Source organism: Nuphar pumila, chromosome 6 (genome assembly GCF_984573655.1).
Source record: "Nuphar pumila chromosome 6, dmNupPumi1.hap1.1, whole genome shotgun sequence".
Classification (NCBI taxonomy): Eukaryota; Viridiplantae; Streptophyta; class Magnoliopsida; order Nymphaeales; family Nymphaeaceae; genus Nuphar; species Nuphar pumila.
The window spans coordinates 128454530-128463706 of NC_143254.1; the positions used below are offsets into that span (position 1 = coordinate 128454530).

Sequence of the window (9177 nt, forward strand, 5' to 3'; positions counted from 1 at the left end):
GGTTTGGATCGGGTCTTCTTGTCGGACACGATCCGGTCCCCTTATGAACACAAAAACAAAAAACTCGATGGTTTTCTGTTTATGGTTTTCGGGGAAACCGAAGCGGTTTCAGCCATTTTCGGTTCCACGGCGACCCATGTCACCAAACGGCGACCGACGCCGGTTGCCGGCGTCCGATGCCGCCTGCTGGCGTCCGATGCCGCCTGCTGGCGTCCGAAGCCGCCTGCTGGCGTCCGGCGTCAACCCTCCGACGAAAGTCGTCGCCATACAACGACAATGCGAGGTTTTGCAGTCCGATGGCTGAAGAGACAGAGGAAAAAAAGGCACGGCTGGTGCAGTAGCGCCAGCAAGATCGTCGACGACCGACGAAAAATTCAGCCGGCATACCGCCTCACGGCGATCGTCCGATCCGGCGACAGCCCCGACTCCACTGATCTTGCTGCTGTTTAAGGATGCCCAAAAAAAATCCTCCGGCGACCCACGTCGCCCTCCCATCGGCGAATAATGTCGCCCTACGACAGCGTGCAATTGCCGACACCGGCTACCGGTTGGAATCGCCTGCAGGCGCCCTGGCGACGGCGACTCCACTGGCGGCCTGATGGAACACCGGACAGAGAAAATGGGGTTTTTAAACCCCAGACGCCGACCATCCGACGTTCTCAACCCCTGACAACACTTTCGGCAACCTCGACATAGTCTGATCACCCTGCAACCCGACAGTGCAGGGGATCTCCAGAGATGGCTCCAGCGGCGATCCCGACGATGGCAGATGCTCCCTGCAGCCCGACGGCCACAGGTATACATCAATCTATTTTTTTTAATGAGGTTTGCCTGGTCCGGGAAATAGATGTCGCCTTTTTCGGCGACAGTTGCCGATGAAGACTGTCGCCCCACAGCGACAATCTGCCGGAAATAAAATTTTCATCATCTGTCGCAAACTGTGATGTTTGGGTCTGCCAGGATGTCACCCCACGGTGACATGCTGTCACAGAATTCAGACAACGGGGCGAAACGCCAAAAGGGCCTACACGGGCATGCGCAACAGAAGCGTAGTGGGCCCATAACCCATTGTTGGCGAATCCTGTAAAACAAAAAATTGACAGGAAGCGTACCTGAATTCACCATAATGTGTGTAGGAAATTCGGCGTTCTCCTCAGCCGATCGATGCCCACAATGAGCCCAGGCCTTATGTCGACGGTGAGCAGGACCCTGTTCCGCTATATCTGAATGTGGAATTGAATTTGGCTAGGAAATGCTATGAGTTACTCATCATCCTCGTAGCCCTTAACCCCTTATGTAATGGGAGATTAGGCAGTTACGTGAATGTGGTTATTCCACATTCACGTAACTCCCACCCACTATCCCCATTACGTGGTTACTAACATGAGCCACTAATGGGTGTCAATCTGGGTCACACTGTGGGTTGGACCCATAACCCATAATGTCCAACATGGAGACCTTGTCCCCCACCCCCGCCCCGGTCCACTGCCATCCCTACTCAATATATATCATATCACTAAATCAGCGATACACGTAAGACGAAATGGGCATCCGACAGTACTCACTATATAATATAGAGAAATGAGTAGGTGCCAAATGATACGTGATAATTGTTTTTTTTTTTGCAGTTCCAACCTCATAAATGTGTTGTGCATGGTCGATTTAGAGGAATCCACAACTGGGTCATGTGTTTTTGATGAAAAAAATGATATTTGGGGCTTCAAAAATTTACAAAGATTTTGAACCGTTGATTTTTTTGAAACATATGAAAACCCACCCATATGTCATAATTGAACACTTCAAAGGCTGATCCCTATAAAATCATGTACATAGATCACATCTGTATGTTCAAAATAAAGTGAAAAAAATATGAAAAACTCATTTAGCCCGTTTTTATTTTGCATATTTTATTTAGAATGGACCCATTACTCTTGAAAAACTCATTTAGCACCTTTTTGAACCGCCCGTAAAACTTGTTATTTTGCCCTGGTCTTTAGCAATGGTTTTGACAGCGTTTCAAAACCTTTTTGTGTGCAAATTTTTTGCGCTGCTGATTGCACGCTATTAGCCATACACAACTGTCCTAAAATCATCAGACACTTCAAGAGTAATGGTTCCATGCTAGAAACGTGCTAAATGAGTTTTTTCAGGGTTTTTTCATTTTATTGTTAAATTCTGAACGTACAGATGTAATCTATGAAATTGATTTTATAGGGATCAACTCTTGAAGTGTTTTATTCCGACACATGGGTGGTTTTTATAAGGTTTAAAAATCAACGGTCCAAAATCTTTGTAAAATTTCAAGGCTCCAAATATCATTTTTTTCATCGAAAACACATAATACAGGTGTGGATTCCTTGTAAATCGACCATGCCCAACACATTTATGGGGTCAAAACTGCAAAAAAAAACACCAGCAGAGCATAAAAACGCATTTAGCACGGACTCATTTCATTTTCTCTCTCTCAGTTTGAGTGGCCTCCGTTTGAGCTACCAATTTTCGTATGTATATATATCATAGTGACAAAAGTTTAGAACGGCAAAATCTCAGCAGGCAAAAAATCTTGGGAATAAAAATTAAATTTAAAAACATAAAAAAATATAAATAAAACACATTTAAAAATAAAAATCTTGGGGGTTTTCAAGATAAATATCTTTTAAAAAGATAAATATCTTTTAAAAAGATAAATATCACGATATTTGTCAGTGTTTGAAAATCTTGCAAAAAATTGCCGTTTTAAACTTTCATGCAATGTCTCGTAATATATCGGCAATATATATATATATATATATATATATATATATATATATATATATATATATATATATATATATTAAAAGGAGTCAATGGCTCAATAAAGAGCATATCAGGAAAGCTTAAAAAGGAGAGGAACTTTAGAATAGATGGCATAGGTGGGGATTGTCTCATGAAAACTCTCAAATTATGAAACCTTTGATGATTTGGGGTAGGCAAGGAGATGTTTTTTTAACAAGCAAGCAATGAAAGCAGGAAGTCACCAGGAAAGTGAGGGGTGAGACCTAACAAAACCCACAAGTACAATTCCAGCTGACACAGTGCCACAAGTCACCATCAATCTGACGTTTACTCCCCACAAGTAACCCTCCATTAAACTTCAAAACCTCTCCTCCTTCCTCGAAGCTTCATGCAGGATCTGACTTGGTACCAACATTGCACCATCTTCACATTAAGCATTATTTATTTTCTAAGATGACTTAGTTAAGCCCCCTGCATCTCCCCTTATCAGTAGCAGCCTTCTGTCATCAATAAATTCAATACCACGTTCCTTAGCCAATTGATCAAAACAATGATATTCTATCTTTCTTCAGGAAGAAAATGATATAATATATTGTTCAACATTGGCTTACTTTGGCTTTTAAAAAAGGTTTGGTTAGGTTAATCTTGGTGTGGTGTTAGACATTTCAATGAAAAGAAGCTTGTTTTTGCCCTTGTTCTATCTTTTTGTGCTATTCAGTGTTGTCAAAATCGGTTTCTGAATCGAGTCAATTTTCCAAAAAAAAAAAAGAATTTGAATCGGTCGCAAACTGCTATGAGAATGGGTCTATTTAAACAAATGATTCTTTTTAAACTCTAAAATTTAGAAAAAAATGATTTGATATATATATATATATATATATATATATATATATATATATATATATATATATATATATATATATATATATATAGAGAGAGAGAGAGAGAGAGAGAGAGAGAGAATAACTCATAACAGTGGACAGACAAATCGTCCACTGTTGGGTCGGATGCACACCCGCACACGCAGGATCAGCAGCAGGCACGCGTTTATGCAAAAAATAGGCTTTAGTAGCGGTCCTTGACCGCTAAATCCTGTTTTACCAACTGCGGCTAATTCATTTATTTTGCACAAAATCAACGAACAAGCCCTTTCAAAAATTACAGTTTTCGGTATTTTTTTCTCACATCTAACACCGTAGATGTGATCTATAGGTTTTTTTTGTTGAAACCAGCTTTTGGATCAATGAAATCTGACTTGTATACAAGTTTTTTTGGTGATCCAAAATCAATAGCTACGAAGGCATCAGTTTTCTTGGCTCATAAAAATATATTTTTTGTCAAAAAAACATGATCCAAGAATAGATTCCAACTAAATAGAGCATGCTAATTACATCTAAAGGTTCATATATATCATAAAACACTTCAAACTATGGGTCCTAAGGAGGCATAACAAGAAAAGAGGGCCTAATATATTCAGTTCTCATATATATATATATGGTAACTAAAATATGTAAACTGGTATGTTACTAGATTTTCATAAATTTTTTTATCAAAATTTTCACTATATGAATCAATCAAGATGCATGGTTTTATAGAAACAGGCTCTTAGATCATCTAATTGCGATGTACAAGAAAGATCTTTTAAGGGTTGAAAATCAATGGCTTAGAATTTTCGTAAATATGTAAGCATAAAAAATCACATTTTTTTATCTGATTACGATGATCCAATAGTCGATTCCAAGCAAATGGATCACACCGAATGCATCTACAGGGTTAGATTTGCGAAAAAAACCTATAAAAATCTTGGTTCATACCAGTTTACATATTTTGCTAGTTTACATATTCCAATTTTCTTATATATATATATATATATATATATATATATATATATATATATATATATATATATATATATATATATATATATAATTCAGGCTGTATCGAGTTGATTCGGTCCCATACTTGGCCAATTCACGCTGAATCAGGCCCTGGTTCAAATCGAACATGGGTGGTTCAATTTGAATCAGCCGATTCGATTTGATCTTGATAATTAATGAAAACCATACTGTTCTAGCATTAACCATTTGCATTTTTATCAGTAATCAGGTCAACTCCGCTTCAATGCTACCATTCACGCATGGAACCAATGGATCCATAATGGTGATCCATTGACCCTGTCTTGAATATAAAATTCGGCACAAAGATTGTTCTATTTAGCATAAAATACCATGCCTAGTTTCGAGTATTGTGATAAAGAAAAGAATGATGGCCATTTTATTACAAACACTCCCATCCACATATAAAAGAATTTGGTGGGAAATCAATAAAACATCATTTCCTATCATAGTCACAAATATGATCAATAATTTGAAAAACTTTCATGACCTTTTTTGTTTTTGTTTTTTTTATGGACTGAAAAAACCACCCACATAATCAAAGACCTGGTCGCGCTAGATAAAGTCTGTCCTACTTAACGATCGTTGTCCCGATGGCGTAAACCTGTGGTGTACCCCTTGCCCTCGAAACAGTCGCCAAAGCTTCGGCTGAGCAAGGGCTTATCCTTTTCCCTCGTTAATGCGAGGGGCTCAAGCTAATGAGCTCATTGGAACTAAACTCTGACCACCTGCCTAAAGATGATAATTACCCAAAAATTATGATATTTTTTCCAAAGTCACCTTATCACAATATTGACATGTTAAAAATAGTTTTTCTGGTTTCTTGTTTTTTATTCATATGTTTATATATATGTTTCTTGCATTTTATATGTTTTATATATACCAATGTTGTCCTCAAATGTGTTGGAAAAACAAAAAAAATTAAAATTTCACTAAATTGAATAAGGTTTTGTGGCATAGGTTGCCATCATGTACTCATAAGCCCCATTTTGGTCATTTCATCAAAAGATGGATGAAAAATCTCCAAACCATCAATTGAATGGATGATACAAGTGTTGTCAGTATGGGTGCTTATCCGCCTGAATGGGCCGATACGTATATCGCATCCTAAAAAATCGATAAGATACTGACATGAATCGGTTATTTTTTAATAAATGAAAAAGATAGCTCAAAATAAAAATTTTAATATTATTTTAATCTTTTACAGTAAGTGTTACGTTCTAATTGACACGTAATATTTTTTAGCCAATTGAAAATGATTCAGTAGAGAATCAGTATTGACCGATTCGCCTGAATGGTTTGCCGCCGATACAGGTCCTATTCCGATACTGACAACATTGGATGATACCATCGTAAATTCATGACGCAAGGTAGGTGTTTACGCAACAGCCAGATCCAAACTGGAGGTGAGTAGGGCACAACTGGCTTGGATGGGTTAAGCTGAGGCCTCCCTCCCTACCCTGCCAATGTATATTTGACACTCCCCCACGTTGGTCTCCTACCCACCACAGAATTGGGAGAGCAGATCCAGTGATCGGGCCTGAGTACTTTTCAGTCATGAGCAAGGAGACCAGGGATACCTATGGAAGGGCACAGAAGGAGGAGAAAGAGGAGGAGGAGTACGAGGACCTTCTGCCGGTTATGGCGGAGAAACTCGAGGGAGAGACCTTCATCAGCGAGCTCGTGAACGGGTTCAGGCTGCTTGCGGACCCGACAAGGGGCGTGATCACGGTGGAGAGTCTCAAGAGGAACGCGGCAGCGCTGGGGCTGGACGGGCTCGGACATGCTGACCTGGAGGACATGGTCAGGGAGGGCGACCTGGATGGTGACGGGGCGCTTGACGAGCACGAATTCTGCGTCCTCATGGTCCGGCTCAGCCCGGATCTCATGAGTGATGCTGAGGCCTGGCTCGAGCAGGCTCTGGCAGACGAGCTACCAAATCTCATGAAGTGATGATGGAAAGAGTCCTCCCTCTCTTCTGTTGATCTTTTCTTTGTTATACATGTTGCTGGTTACCAGAATTAATGAAATGTATCTTGAAGGTTGTTGCTTGTAGACTGTACCTCACTTTCCATTTTGTTGAAACTAAGGGTAGTGGGGTGGGACCTTAGGGGCAGATTCGATTCCCATGGGTGTCGCCCTTCTGCTCAAGCCCACGTGTAGCATAGGCCTCGGGGGCAGGGATCCTAGCCTCAAAGTTTTACTCCTGCCGGCACAACGACTGTAAGTATGGCAGACTGAGCAAGCGCGACCAGGTCTTAGTGCCGGGTGCAGTTTCTTTGGGTTATAAATCCAAAAAAAATAAAAATTTGTGGTTCCTGTTTTCAATCTCATTTTTTTTCTTTCCATGAGAGAGAAAGAAGAGAGGGTGGTATATGTTCCCCCTGGAACACGGGGCCGCGTGTTCGGGTCCGAATGAGTGCCACGTTGGCACTCATTCGTCAGTTTGGGTGTGTACGAAGGAATATTGCGGATCCCAAGATATTCCTCCGTACATAACTCCCGAATGAGTGCCAACGTGGCACTCATTCGGACCCCCCGAACATGCGGCCCCGTGTTCGCGGGGGGAACATACAACCTGCTCGCGAGAAAGAAAGGCTCTGGACACCTGGCTAGGTGGGTCACTTTAAGCACTGTCACCAAAATAAAGAAAAGGCTTTCAGTGGATCCACATCCATATTCCGAACCAAACCCCAATTTTTGTTTTCGAATCAGCTGGACTATGGGGTTGTGATCCCTTTGAAGTTGGTTTAGATTCAGAGCAAGCAGACCCACATTGTAGTCAAATTGGTTTGGAGCTAAAACTGGTCTGATCCTATTGGGACAGCCTGACAGGACTTGATAAAAAAATGGGTCGGGTTTGAGCCTAGGTCTCATCTAATCTGGCTCTAAAAATCTTAGCCCCAAGCCCAGCCCAAGATGGACTAGGTAACGTTGACCCACCAGGCGGCCGGACCTGATGTGCCCTACTGAAACAAATGAATCAAATAGCATCAATCTGAAGCACTGGACCAGACACCAGACAAATATAGACCGATCCAGTTAGAGGGCTGGACATGAAGTCGGGCTCAGTCTGAGCAAAGATAAATGCGCTTGATCAAAACGATGCCGTAGCCTGGTCTAACAGGAAGGCATTTTCTTTTGATAGTTTTTTGATATTTACACGGAGAAACCGCCCCCAGGATCAGAGACCTAGCAACACTGGCTCTACCTGCCATACTTACGATCACTGTCCTGACAGCGTAAAGCTTTACCTTGAAAAGGCGTGGGTGTTGTTTAATTGCAACAAAATAATGGCTATGCCCACAAGGTCTCCGCTCATCTGGTAGGGGTGACCCAGGCAAGTGATGAGTTAGAAAGGATGTCCCTTGCTGAAAAGCCAAAGGCGGGTGTATTCCTTGGCAGGCAAGGGAGACCTAAGGTTTTTACACCAATGAGCTCGGTGAGTAGGGCTGGTAAACGAGCTGAGCCTAGCCTGCTCATTTACCATTTAAGTCAGCTTGAGATTGGCTCATGTTCATGACTGGATGAGCCGAGCTTGATCTCAAGTCAACCAAGCCGAGCCATGAGCTGGCTCGTGTAAAAAAATCTATATCAAAATTAGTATTGCCAACAATGAGAATTGAACCTTAAACCTCTCCTTTACAGTCCATGTATACTAAATATTGCACTTAATTTCTATATGATATATTCTTATGAGCTTAGACGAGCCGAGCACTTCTTGTTCATGCTTGGCTCGTTTAATTTTTGGTTAACGAGCTGCTCGTGGATGGGCTCATCCGCTACATGAACGAGTTCATGGCGAGCTAAACTACGAGCTGCTCGGCTCATTTCCAGCCCTATCGATGAGTGAAGTCGTTTTCCCCCATTATCTGAAAAAAAAAATAATGGCTGTTTTTTTTTTTTTTTGAATTTATAACCTGAAGAAACCGTACTGGGCATGAAGACCTGGTGGCACTGGCTCAGTCATAATTATGGTTGTCGTGCCGACAGCGTAAAAACACCGAGACTAGGACCCCTGCCCTCAAGGCCTATACTATGTGTTGGCTTGTGCAAAGGGTCGACACTCATGAGAATCGAACCTTGACTGCCCCGTCTAACAGCCAAGGCCCCACCCCACTAGGCCATCGCCCAAATTCTTTGATATGGGTAAATCCACATTAGGAAGCAAAAAGAGCCAGTGTGGCCCAAAAGAGAGTCAACAGAAGGCTGGTGTTACTCACATGAGCATTGACTTATGGGGTCAAAGCGCTTGCTTCCTACGAAATCAAATTGGTTGAAGGGCAGTTGGATGAAATTTCTTGTTGGCTTCCAAGTTCTAATCAACTGTGACAACCTTTTATACCTCTTCTAAGGTCGAAAAGAAGTGCTATGTCCCCGTTTGGAAATGAGAAAATGCTAGAAAAAAAGCAAGTTGGAAAAAGAAAAGTGCCAACATTTCCAGTCATTCCAAACAATAGAATTTTTTTGAAAAAAAAAAATTCTATCTAGGTTTGATTTTGACAAA

At 41.5% G+C, this 9177-nt stretch overlaps 1 pseudogene across 1 annotated transcript; it reads left to right on the forward strand.

The window, feature by feature from the left end:
- Nucleotides 1-6080: 6080 nt before the first annotated feature.
- On the forward strand, nucleotides 6081-6999 carry LOC149836171 (calcium-binding protein KIC pseudogene; annotated as a pseudogene). The gene has a single exon (XR_016432684.1). The product of XR_016432684.1 is annotated as a calcium-binding protein KIC pseudogene (transcript).
- The last annotated feature ends 2178 nt before the right edge of the window (nucleotides 7000-9177 follow it).